The 13,623-nt window shown below is 33.3% G+C and overlaps 1 pseudogene; it reads left to right on the top strand.

The window, feature by feature from the left end:
• Window positions 1–5,528: 5,528 nt before the first annotated feature.
• Window positions 5,529–6,462, top strand: LOC141516823 (olfactory receptor 8K3-like; annotated as a pseudogene).
• The last annotated feature ends 7,161 nt before the right edge of the window (window positions 6,463–13,623 follow it).

The following is a 13,623-nucleotide window of genomic DNA, read 5'->3' as shown; positions in this document are numbered from 1 at the left end:
CTCTTTAACATTGGGTTCCAGTTTAGAATTATCATCTCCATCCTCTTCCTTTTCCTTCTCTTGATTTTCATCATCATAATCAAATGTAAATTTACCTAATGTTACTCTTTTGCTCATCCAGCTGATCACATACTGTGGCACATACACAGAATTTATTCTCATATCATATTTAAATCAAAGTTAAATTGAAAATTAATAAGAAATAAATGTGTTATTGAGATTGGATATAGAATCACTCAAAGATAAACCAAAAGCATACTTGTCTTTTGAAATCAAGAATAAATAATGATTAATAAATATTTAATAAACAACTACAATATGCCATCACTCAACTACGTGCTGAAGATACAAAAAACGTTTTTTAGGTTATTTTGCAAGGCAATGGGGTTAAGTGACTTGCCCAAGGCCACACAGCTAGGTAATTATTAATTGTCTGAGGTCAGATTTGAACTCAGGTACTCCTGACTCCAGGGCCAGTGCTCTATCCATTGGGCCACCTAGACACCAAAAAATATTTTTTAAAAAAGAGGATAGAACAACTGCCCTCGATTTATAATTTCAAATTTGGCCTAAGAATGTTAATTTTCTGCACAAAATGAAATCAAACTCTTCCTTAGTTTTCTTGTGAGTAAAATAGAAGCAATAATAGAACTTACATCCCAGAACTGTTCTAAGAATCAAGTAAGAGTATAATTTGACAGTGCCAATCAATAAGAACTATTTAAATATTAGTTGATATTAAACTATTAAATTTTCAATCAGAATCATATAATAGACTTCATCTAAATATGAAAGAAATAGAAGAAAACAAAGAAAAGGAGGTGAGGTAAATGGGATTGTTATTTCTATCAATCAAGTAATTATTATCAAGATTGAAGGTTTTGTTATGCCAACTGGAATAAACTTTGGATCTGGAAAGAAAATAATAGACAAATGCATATTGAAATAATTGAATGAAAACCATAGAGGTAATCATTTCTTTCAGAGCTAGCAATTAAATTTAGATATTCATGTTTGCAAAGCCATATTTCCAATCATTATGGAAAATAAATAAAACATTTGTCTTTTATTTCCAATTATAGTTACCAAATAACTGAGAGGGAGTGAGGATACTGCAAGTTCTCTGAAAAGGGATTCAAAAAGGATGGACACACTGCACATAACCATTAATATGTTTGGATTTGGATAACATTTCTAGATTGATCAGTGAACACAACAGAAATTGTGCACATTTTTATTATTACACATGATAATGTATCAATACAGTCCATTCAAGTGTACTATGCTTATATTTTGAAATAAATTGCATTTATTGTTAGAGTAAATAATTTGTTAATTGGAAAAAATCAAATAATTCTCATTACTATAGGAAGGGACTGGATGACTTGCATTTTTTTTGTCTTGATAGGGAATTAATAGGTTTCTCTGTGTTGGTGGCAGTTAATTTACAGATAAAACCTAAAATGAGCAAGAATGATGCTAAATGAAATTCTCTTCACAATCATAGACAATATCTGCCAACATTTAGAACCTTTTCAAACCTAAGTGATTCCCAATGTCATAAATTAGAACATATAATTACTTCTGTTATTTTGTAATTTTCAATCAGTCCCTAGAGAAATGATGCTTTAATGCTTAAAGGAATACTTTGTTTGGAAAGGAGTTTCATCTTAAGAAAAGTAGGTTTCCAACTCTTCATTTCAAAAATGAAATTTATTTTAATATGTAATTTGAACCTTACATTGTTGCTATTGCTATGTAAAATGTTCTTCTCTTTATTAGTTGCCAATTATTCAGCAATTGTTCTGTTCTGGAGTCTACGGTAGATATTTGAAATTAGAAGGTAATAGTAAAACAGTTTAATAATTAATTTGAATGAAATTTAAGCAAAATGAAACAAACTTTACTAATATTTATTTCATTTGAAGGAAAAAAAAACACAGTGGTAAATGTCCAAAGTATTCTAATATTTGATAAATTCAGAAATTCAAGCTTTTAGAGCAAGTATTTAGTATTTGACAAAAACTTCTTGGAAAACTTGGAAGCAGTTTGGTAGAATTAGTAGTCATAGACCAACATTTCACATTGTATACTAGTATAAAGTCAAAACTGGTGCATGTTTTTCATAAAGAATGATAGCTTTTTATTGTTTTGTTTTGCTTTTTTAGTTTTTTCAAGGCAATGGGGTTAAGTGGCTTGCCCAAGGCCACACATCGAGGTAATTATCAAGTGTCTGAGGCCGGATTTGAGTTCAGGTACTGCTGACTCCAGGGCCGGTGCTCTATCCACTTGTCACCCCAAGAATGATTATCTTAATCAAATTAAAAGTCTGAAAAAAATTATTGATCACATATATGGATAAGGGGAAATTTATGAGCAAATAAGAGATAGAAAGGGTCACAAGAATTAGCTATATATTTTAGGATTACATGGAATTGTAAAGGTTCTTTTAAATAATTAATGTGGTGGGGGAAGATAGGTGGCGCAGTGGATAGGGCACCGGCCCTGGAGTCAGGAGCACCTGAGTTCAAATCTGACCTCAGACACTTAATAATTACCTAGCTGTGTGGCCTTGGGCAAGCCACTTAACCCCATTGCCTTGCAAAAACTAAAATAAATAAATGAATGAATGAATGAATGAATGAATGAATAAATAAATAAATACATGGTGTGGGACAGCTAGATGGTGCAGTGGATAGAGTATCAATGCTAGAGTCAGAAGGACCTGAGTAAAACTCCAGGCTCGGACACTTAATAATTCCCTAGTTGTGTGACTTTGGTCAATTCACTTAACCCCATTGCCTTAAACAAATAAAATAAAAAAAAAAAATAATGATCATTCGTTCAAAAGGAGATTGAAAATAAAAAGCTACCTTGACGTCTTCCCAATCACTTGTCAATAAATAGCATTAAAGTGATCTCTGTTTCACATATTCTTGCCGTCTAAATGCAGCAGGAGTTTATTTTTCTGACTCTGATGGGCTCAGTAATCTCTCCATAAATATAAATTTATTTTATACATAGAAATTTAATCTTTTGCAACTGAGACTACACTACAGAAAGATATGAATCCACTTGTTCAAAACCAAGGTAATTAGGGGAATAATTCTCTCATACAGGAGGATCATCACAAAACCTAGCCTCAAAAAGCTATACAAATGTCTATGGGGATAGTTTCAGAAAAACTTGGTAAAAATTTACAGAAACTGATATATCCTCAAGAGATAGAACCATAAAAATGCTGCATATGCTAATAGTAGCATTACAAGACAAAGAGCTATGAAGGTATTCTACTATTAGGTACTCTAATCAATAGAATCATCCATGATAATTTCAAAGGACTCCTAATGGAAAATGCTATCCAACTCCAGAGATAAGATTGATGAACACAGTGCAAATTATAGAATATTATTTTTTAATCTTTGCTATTCTTTTTTTTATTTTATGCAACATGGATGATATGGAAATTGGCACTGCATAGCTTCACATTTATAAAATTTTCATATTGCTTGCTTTTTCAATGGGTGGAGAAAGGGCTAGAAGGAGAAAGATATTTTGGAAGAAAAAAATTTAAAAAATGTTGTATTTAAAAAAAATTAAAAAATGGGTCTTTTCTGAAAAATAATGGAGGAATTCAGATAAATATTAAATGATTGTTTATTAAGCATTATTAAGTTAGCCTTTGTGCTAACCACTTTGTCAATAAAACAACCTCACTTTATCATCACAGAAATCTTAGGAGGAAGTGACATTAATGATATCTCCATTTGAAATTTTAAGATTCTGAGGCAGATGGTCACATATTGCTCCTAATAGTTTCAAACATCTCTTAAAATCAGCTATTTCTAATTACAAACTCAGAAACATATCTATTAGGCTGCTCAGGTACCTGAGAAAAACTTAATTTCATTCTCACAAAAATCCTGGCTTTTTTATACTATTGCTAATACTATTTTACCAAAAGAAAAGCAAAATAGAAAGATGTTGTTACTTGTCAAAAGGCAAACAGATAGTGTATGTGAATAGATTAGAAATATCTTCTTCCTAACTGCTGTGTTCTTTGCACTGCTTAGTTATTTCTAGAAGACTATGTATTTATCTAAAAATAATCCAAACTGCTCACTTCTTCCTAGTTATTTTGTATCCCCAACACTAAATCCATTCAGACCCACCAGTCCCAGAGATTCGGCTAAAAACCCAAACTCTTTATTGTTCCCATTCTGCCTTGTGTTATATTCTGGGTACTAGATGCTTTGCATCTGTTTGACTTTTAAGGAAGTGGATGGCTAAAATAACTTTTATTTCTTGGCCATAGACTTCCCATACAATCCTGTGCAATGTTGCTGTCCTTGATGCAACTATGACATATCACCTACAAACGGAACCCTAAAACATTTTAAGTATGTAATTACTTCTTGTGGAATCGGGTATAACAGTAAACTTTGTCACTCATTACTTTCTGGGCAATTTCTGTGATATGATTATATGTAATTCGTGCTTCAGGGATATAACCCCATGGGGACTAAAGAAAACATAAGGTATGTTTCCAGTAACTGGTAGCACATTTAACACAAAAAAAAAGTCACAGAAGATTCTACTTTCCAGATATAGAGGTAGCATTATTCTTTTTGATCTTCTCAGTATGACATGTGGCCCAAGTAGTTCAATTTAAGTTGATTTCAGTGTCCACTGAAGTTGTAAATATAATCTATTAGCAAATTTACTCAAATTGAAATGACATGAAAAAGATTTTAGCAAGCTTATTGGAGACAGGATCTAGCTCTGATCTATTCCACTAATTATTCTCTACTACCAAAAGAAAATCAAACAACTTTTGTCAAAGGATACTGATCACTAATAATGCATGGGATACTACTGATCTTTTAGATCAATCATATCAACTGGAAATAATCTGAAGAAAAGGACTAATTCTTAAAAGGTCTTTTCAAATATCTGAGAATTAAAGTGAAAAGTCATTAAAGATATCAAAATTTTTGGCTGAGATCATTTTCACAATCCGAGAAGATCAACTTGATACGTCTCTTGTTCAGTTGTTCAATTGTGTCAGTATCTTTATAACACTATGGATCATACTAATAGTTACTGCACCACAATTCATTCATAATATGTTCTGACCAACTCTATTCTCTTTCAGTATCCCAGCAGGATTCTTCTACATATTTATTAAAATGATTTTAATATAAATTTATTGCAATTGTTTTGAAATTAAAATATCTTAAAAGCTATTCATGATATTATCCTGTTTATCTCTTGGGGGTTATAAAGTTTCATAATTCAGCATATATTTTGTAAAAATAAAGACACAAAGACTTCCCTCTCTATGACAGGTTGATATGATATATTTTATGAAGTGATAGAATAAATAAGATGTAATTGAGTGGGAAAAGTCTGAGTCATTTCATCTAAGACTTTTATTTTACTTGCGAATTGTCTAATTGATCTTGCAAACAACCCTTAAAGAAAGCTTCTTCAATTTATTCTCAGATTATCATTTTTAAATAGAAGAAATGATCAAATTGAGCAAAACAACTGAGATCCAAGTGACCGAATTCATTCTCATTGGTATCACAGATCGTCTTGAACTACAGGGCCCCCCTTTTGCGGTATTTTTCCCTCAACTTCATGGCCATAGCTTTGGGAAACGTTGGCCTCATCATCCTAACCAGTGCTGATTCCCATCTCCAAACCACCATGTACTTTTCTCTTAGGCATCTAACATATGTTGATCTTGGTTATTCTACAGCGATTGGGCCAAACATGCTGGTCACTTTCATAGAGGAGAAAAATATCTTTTCTTACAAGGGGTGCATGATACAGATATTTCCCATTGGGATACTCACAACCTGTGGATTCTTTATCCTGTCAGCCATGGCCTGTGACTGCTATGTGGCTGTCTGCAAGCCCCTCCTTTACATGGTCATCATGTCAGACAGGATGTGTTGGGTCTCGCTAGCTATTTTATACCTCCGTAGCATTATGATTTCCCTAATAGTCTCAATAAATATTTTTAGCTTGTCATTCTGTGAATCTAATATAATTCAACATTTCTATTGTGATAGTCTCTATTGTCCATTATATGTTCAGACACAAGTAAGACTGAACTTATCATTATGATTCTTTCTGCATTTAATTTGATTTCTTCTCTCTTTATTATCCTTACCTCCTACATAATTATTCTTGTGACCATCCTTAGGATGAACTCTGCTGAGGGTAGGCAGAAAGCTTTCTCCACCTGTGGCTCTCATCTTACGGTAGTAATTGTATTTTATGGGACACTTCTTTTCATGTATCTACAACCCCAATCAAGTCATGCTTTTGACACATAAAATAGCCTCTGTGTTTTACACTCTGGTGATGCCAATGCTCAACCCTTTGATCTATAGCTTGAGGAACAAAAAGGTGAAAGGTGCCTTGAAAAGACTCTTTAAAAAATTGATGTAAGTATTCCATGTAATATTTAATTTAGGGTGTGATTCCTTTGCATCAGGAGAAGCAAACAAAATTATCTACATTTCATAGACATCTCTTCAATTGTCTTTTTTCAGAAAACAATTCAACTTATATGTACTGAGAGATAATTTTTTAAAATAAATTGTCAATCTATAGGAAATCTTAGTTTAGACAATCTATTTAACAAAGGGAACTATTAGGAAAATTAGAACCAATTATCTTTAAAAATAATCTGTTATTATATACCTAAAAGTAAAAATGCCAAGTATACTTAAAGTCTTCTTGTGCAGAAGAATAAATCCATAATATTTTATGCATTAACAGAAACATTATGTGATGATGACCTAGCCTAATCTGGTTAATCTCAGCAATGCAGTGATTAAATAAAATGCTTACAGAATTGTAATGGAAAATGCCATCCATATACAGAAGAAGAAAAATGGAATCTGATCAAATAAAATAGACCATTTTCACTTTTTAATTTTTTTTATTTTTTCTTTCTCATGGTTATTCTCTTTTGTTCTAAATCTTCTTTCATCACATGACTGATGTGGAAATATGTTTAACATGATTGTATGTGTATAACAATTTGTTATTGTATGTGTATTGCATGTGTAATGGTTTGCTTCTTATCTTGAAGTACTGGGAAGGGAAGGGGCAGCTAGGTTGTGCAGTAGATAGAGCACAGGTCCTGGAGTCAGGATGACTTGAGTTCAAATCTAGTCTTAGACACTTAATAATTAATTTATGGTCTGATCTTGAACAAGTTACTTAACCCCATTGTCTTGCAAAAATACAAAGAAAGAAAGAAACAAACAAACAAACAGAAACAAACAAACAAAACAAATGAATGAATGGATGGATGAAATAAAAGAATGGGAAGGGAATTAATGGAGAGAGAAACAATCTGGAACTCAAAACTTTATAAAAATAATTGTTGAAAACTTTATATGAAATTGGAAAAACAAGTGTCATTAAGAGAATCAATCAATAAACAAATAGAGAAAGCTACAAATATTTTCTTAGTATTAGATATAGTTAGATGAATAAAAAGTGTTTGTTGTCATTAATGAACTGATAATTTATTAAATGAAACATGCCATCTGTTTCAGGCATCTATTTTTGAATTTTGCTAATTATTAAAAATTTGTTCCTTTTATCCTTTGCTTTTGCTTGAATTTCCCCTCTACAACTTTCAACCATTGTTTCTGGTTTTCTTCTCTATGATCAAATGGAGCAAATATAGCCTCTGTCCTTTGTGATATTCATTCAAATTTCCTTATCATGTGCTTCTTCCACTTCCATACTATTATTATTGCTTCTCTCTGTTCACTTTATAGTTTAATAATGTTCATTCTGAATTCTGTTAAACCAAATTGAACACAATCCTCTAAACATCGTATAGACACGATAAAATATTACAGGGCTGTCACATCCTGTGCTTGGATGCAGTGTTTATTTTATTAAAAATCAATTTAGCTTTCTTGTTTGATATATAGGATTCTAAACTCATATTGACATTGAAATATTAATAACTCCAGATATCTTTAAGAGAAATGACTAAAACTCCATGTGTTTTTTCTTTTATACTTGAAACATTTTTAACTCAGATCAAAAATAAGATTTTACATATGTTCCAAAAGAATTCCTTTATTTTGTTAATCTCATTTAAGACAAATCACATTTAGGAACTACTCGAAGAAAGCTCTTGATTTGGGCATGGAAAGAATCTAAAAATAGGACTTCACTATAAGTGTTGCTGACCAGTTGGGTAAGAAAGTGACTGATTGAGGAATCTTATTTTTCACTTTTCCTTTTTCCTTCTTCCACTCTCCATCCCAGAAAGAAGACATGTTCTGTAATTGTCAGCATCACAACCTCTTCTTTGGCTTTTGTCATAGGGAAAGAACTTGTGGAGGGTTTTTTGAATAAGTCCTCTTGTAAGTTTAATTGTAGATACTGATCTGAATATATGAAGTCATGAGGTTAGAAGACACCATGTCTTCCTGGTGATTGTCTGTTGTAATATTTTTTTTAAATAAAGTGCTGACTATTGTCTTTCTAAGCAATATACTTTTGTTCAGGAATACTGCTGCACTGAAATCTTGCAATATAAAATCTCCCTTGATCTAATTGGAAAACAGATATCATTAAAAATATTTTATTATTACAAAATTCAAAAATGTTAACTTTCTATAATAACTTCAAAGTCTTTTAAACTTTATTTTAATTCCTATTGAAAAAAAAAAATAACTAATGGCTCTTCTCCCCAAAAGTAACCAATCTTCATTTGTCCTTGGGCTGAATGAACGAAAATAACTGCAGAGAATAACCTCTCCCAAATGGGATCCTTATGGGAGTTTTAGGGGAGGTTTTGTTTTGCTTTTCCTTTATCTTAATTTTCTCATGTTCCCTCTTCAATGGATTATTTCAAAAGAATAAGAATAATAAAAAAGTACATTCATGATATATATTTTAAGAGAGAACCAGGAATAAAAAATATCTAAAAAGCTGATATTTGTAGAAAGAGAGTTCTTAATAAACTTCACCTTATTAAAGCTTCACAGTAATCTTCTGAGGTATTTGCAACAGATATTTTAAATTTCATTTTATAGATTAAGGTTGCCTAACACACTGAAACCATCTACTTTATAAGTATGAGGAATACAGGGGATGTTTGGCTTCCCCAAGAATGTGAAGGAAGATCATTAGTTTACATTATAAAGGCTGGGGACTGCCTATATTGCCTCCTATGGGCAAGTATGTGCCTGTAAGACAAAAGACAGCCTCAGTAAAAATCTGAGATTAGATTCGATCTTCTCCATCTAGTTCTGAGTTATCCTAGAATCTGTGTCCTCCTTTACTCATGCTCAACGAGATTGCTGTTCCTTCCCCTAAACAGAGCAGTGAAAAATGTATGGGGCTAATGTAAAAATTAGTTTATGAACTTGACCAATGATTGGCACAAGCGAGAGGAACAAGTGTTTCAAACTGCATTTAAGACCCAAGCTTCCTCGTGATTCAGCACCCCTCTTTCTTTGAGAGAGAGGTGGTCTTTTTGTTAAGATATATTAATAATAGCTATTTTAATCACTTTAGTCTAAGTATTTATAAGCCATTCATAAGTGTCAAAGGTACATTTAGAACTACTTACAATAATTTGAACTTTTTCTCCTACAGTAAATTGAGTTTCAACTTTGGGAAATTCTGTTATTAAAAGTAATCATCACCATGCATCATCATCAATTTTATACCTCTTCCAAGAATTTGGAACTATGCCCAGTAGGGTAAAACACTATGCATATACCCTTTGATTCAGCAATACCACAATTATGTATTCAAAAAAAGATCATAAAAAGGGGAAAATATCCACATGTACAAAAATATTTATAGCAGATCTTTTTTTGTAGTGGCAAAGAATTGGGAATTGAGGTGATGCACATCAATTGAGGAATGTTTGAAATACTATGGCATATGAATATGATGAAATATTATTGTGCTGCAAAAAAAATTAACAGGTGCATTTCAGAAAACCTGAAGATTTACATGAATTGATACTGAAAGAAGTAAGCAGAACCAGGAGAACATTGTACTCACTAACAGCTACACTGCGTGATGAGCAACTGTGATAAATTTACCTCCTCTCAGCAGTTCAATGGAAGATGGAAAATGGCATCCACATCTGGGGGTGGGGGGGTGGGGATATGGAATCTGAACGCAGACCAAAGCAAGCTATTTTCATTTTTAAATTTTGTTTTATGTTATTTTTTCTTTATCATCACTCTTTTTTTTCCTTTTGTTCTGATTCTTTTTTGCACCATGCCTAATATGGAAATGTGTTAAACATGATTCTACATTTATAATCTTTACCAGATCCCTCACTGTCATGGGAGAAGAAGATGGAAGAGAGGGAAACAGAAAAATGTAGAATGCAAAATCTTACAAAAAAAATGAATGTTGAAAAGTCTTTACATGTAATTAAAAAAATAAAATAATATACTTCTTTCTCTTCCTTCTTTCAAGATCATTTTTATCATCATTATCATCAAATAACCATTTTTTAAAGTTTCACTCCTATGCTTAGTGCCAGATAGGGCACTGTGGTATAGTCACAGAAATATCATGCTCAATGATGAAGGAGAAATATTTATCTACCCTCTTAGTATTAAGAACCTAATATCTTTGCTCATCTGATGTTGCCTGTGGTCTCTGACTTCATTCTCCATTGCACAGAAATCCTTTCCTCAAATGTAAATTCTGATCCTTCTTGATTGTTTAATATAACTCTCTTCTCAAATGTAAATTCACTGAGATAATAGAAAGCAACCTGAGTCAATCTCCCTTACTCCTCCTCCATCTTCTTGGCTCTGAGCCTTCCAGGGTAGGTACCTTACTCCAATCACATACAGGTGGGTAAAGACTTGACCTCCCCTCCCCTTGACTCTTCCCTGCATAGGAGGTGACTTAGACTCCCAATAAAATGTTGGCTTATCCTTTCCTCCATGCTGGATCCACTTGGGTCTAAGCCCAGTCACATCTGAGACAGTTTCCCTTTCTTTTCTCTTTTTTCCCTTTAGCCTCAACTTCTGTTATTTAGCCTGTCCTTTAAGTAGTTCCCTATCTTACTGCTGCTCCAAAGAGGCTAACCTGGTCGACTATGAATTTCATGTAGTAATTTATAAACTTTCTGTAATAATATGCAAACCCTGTAGTAACTTTTGAATTAAAATTTGTCTTTTGTACATCCAGGTCAGATGATCTATCTGTGAGTTTTTCACTTAGAATGAACCCCCTTTCTCTGAGGTCACACCAATTTCCCATTAACACTAAGATATGCAATGCTTTCCCCAAAGTATTAGTGAAAAAAAAAGGAAATGAACATGCTGTGAGGAAATTTTTGAATCTAGAACCAGAAAAATTAAAACCAAAGATACAAAAAAGGTCAAAGACAACATTAAGAGTATAATGGGAAGGAAAGAAGAGGAAACATGGGATCGATGCTTAATTTTTTTTTCAGAGAATCATCCTATTAGTTGACATAGTAGGTTTGGAATGAGGCAGATTCATTGTCCTGAGTTCAAATCTGATCTCAGACACATTAATAGTTTGACACTGGGCTAGTACCTGACCTTGTTTGCCTCAGTTGTTTAACTATAAAATGATATGGGAAAAGAAATGATAAACTTTTTCATACCTTTCCAAGAAAACCCTAGTTTTGTCTGACACAACCAAAAAACAAACAACTGATTAAAGAACACAAAATTTAGATCAACAGAACATTCTACATAGCGAAGAATCATAAAAAAAAATAATTTAATAGTCCAGTGTTTAATAAAATTGAAAATAAAAACTACTTAATGAGGAATGACTTTTTACTGACAAAACTACTTGCATCACTACAAAATTGTTTGGCAGAAATTAGATCATTTTGATAAATATGAAATATCAAGAAAAATAGTATCTTCTGGCATCCTGTGGATTGGAGAAATATTGAACTGCACCCCTATATACATTCTGGGGACTTCTGATTTCAATCCCATTGTTACCTAGATAAATAAGCCCATTGTGGGACATAGAGACCCTACTGGAGTATAAATGTCTTACATCATTCCCAAAACTATCCCTAGAGTCTTTTGCACAGAAACTGGATGTCCAAGTGGGTAGTGGGAAATGCTTCAGCGCCTTATGGGATACAAATCCACTAAAGATGACAAATGCCTAAAATACCTCTCCCCACCTTTTCCCAGCTAGTTCTATCCAGCATGTGCTACATGTGTGACTTCCCTATATAAGTCCAGATTTTACAGATGGAAACTGCCCTTCTCACTAACCCAGATGCCAATTGAAACTTGCTCCTATATCCTCCTCCTTCTGCCCTTCCACATCTCCCCTTTCATTGTCTGACTTTTCAACTGCCCCATCCTTAGAGGGTCAGCTACTCCCAAATGCCTTAACTCCCTGGGTTCCTCTGTCCTTTTTCTTCTGGGTCAGAATCATTTGTTTTTTTTTAAATCTCGTTCTGCTTGAAATTTTGGCCAGCTATTTTTCCCATCATTATTTTGTCATCCCTGAGTGGGTGAATATCAACTCTAAATCCAGGAAACCTGTTTTTTCAGGCAAGTCATTTCTTGCTATTTTATTTGTGAGCTTGCCCTCTGCCCAGGTTTTGAGTCCTGGCTGCATTAGTCTGTGAGTTTTCCTCTGCCTGGGTTCAGAGTCCCCACTGAGTTGCCCTATGGAAGATGGCTTTTTGAGGGTATTCCCTTTTTAGTCCAGAAGGGGTAGCTGGCTCTCCCCTTGAGCAAAAGTGCAAGAGGGAAGTTTAGTCTGGTAAAAGAAGGAGGATAAAAGTAGGTTCTGCCTCTTCAGGTGATAGGAGGCAACGTTAAGTAAAAACTCACCAGGGGCTATTCAACAGCCAGATCAATCTGATCTTCCTATATAATAGTCCTGGCAAGAATAATGAGCTTTTCCTTTACTTAAAGTCCTAGAAACCCTGTCTGTGAGTGCATTGATTTGTTCTACAGTGATGCACCAGTCTTCCAGGGACTCTTGGTGTTCTTGGAAGCCCATGAACTGTTGTAACCCTCCAATGTCTCAAGAATGCTTGAATTTGGGATATCAGTCTTGCATCCCCTGAACAATGCTGGGGAGGTGACATTTGTGATTGGTGTAAAACCTGGGATGCAATCCAGTTCACTGGTCTTTATACTACAGAATATTTTTTCTTTCTTTTTTTTTAAATGATATTTTATTTAATTTTTCCAATTACATGTTTTGAAAGTTTTTCAACATTTCCACATCTGCATCCATATTTTAAATTAAGTTTATCACCATTCTTCAATGTCCATATTTTTAAATTACATGATTTCCTTCCACCCTCCTACCTCCCCTCCCCTCAGGGGACACCACTCTGGTGAACACTGTACATACACATTTGTGTATTTTTACAGATGAGGCATTTTCTGTATGAGGAATTAGGATTAAGGGAAAAGAAAAAAAATATGAGATACGAAAGAAAAACATGAGATTTTTTTTTTTAAAAAAGTGAATATAGTCCTCATTTAGATTCTGTAAGGGTTTTTTGATTAAGTTTTTGTTTTGTTTTTCTTCCTCTGGATGTGGATAGCATTGTCCAAAACAGGTCTCCTA

The sequence above is a fragment of the Macrotis lagotis genome, chromosome 3 (genome assembly GCF_037893015.1).
Source record: "Macrotis lagotis isolate mMagLag1 chromosome 3, bilby.v1.9.chrom.fasta, whole genome shotgun sequence".
Classification (NCBI taxonomy): domain Eukaryota; kingdom Metazoa; phylum Chordata; class Mammalia; order Peramelemorphia; family Peramelidae; genus Macrotis; species Macrotis lagotis.
The sequence above is the reverse complement of the archived record's forward strand: the minus strand, read 5'-3'. Positions and strand labels throughout refer to the sequence as shown.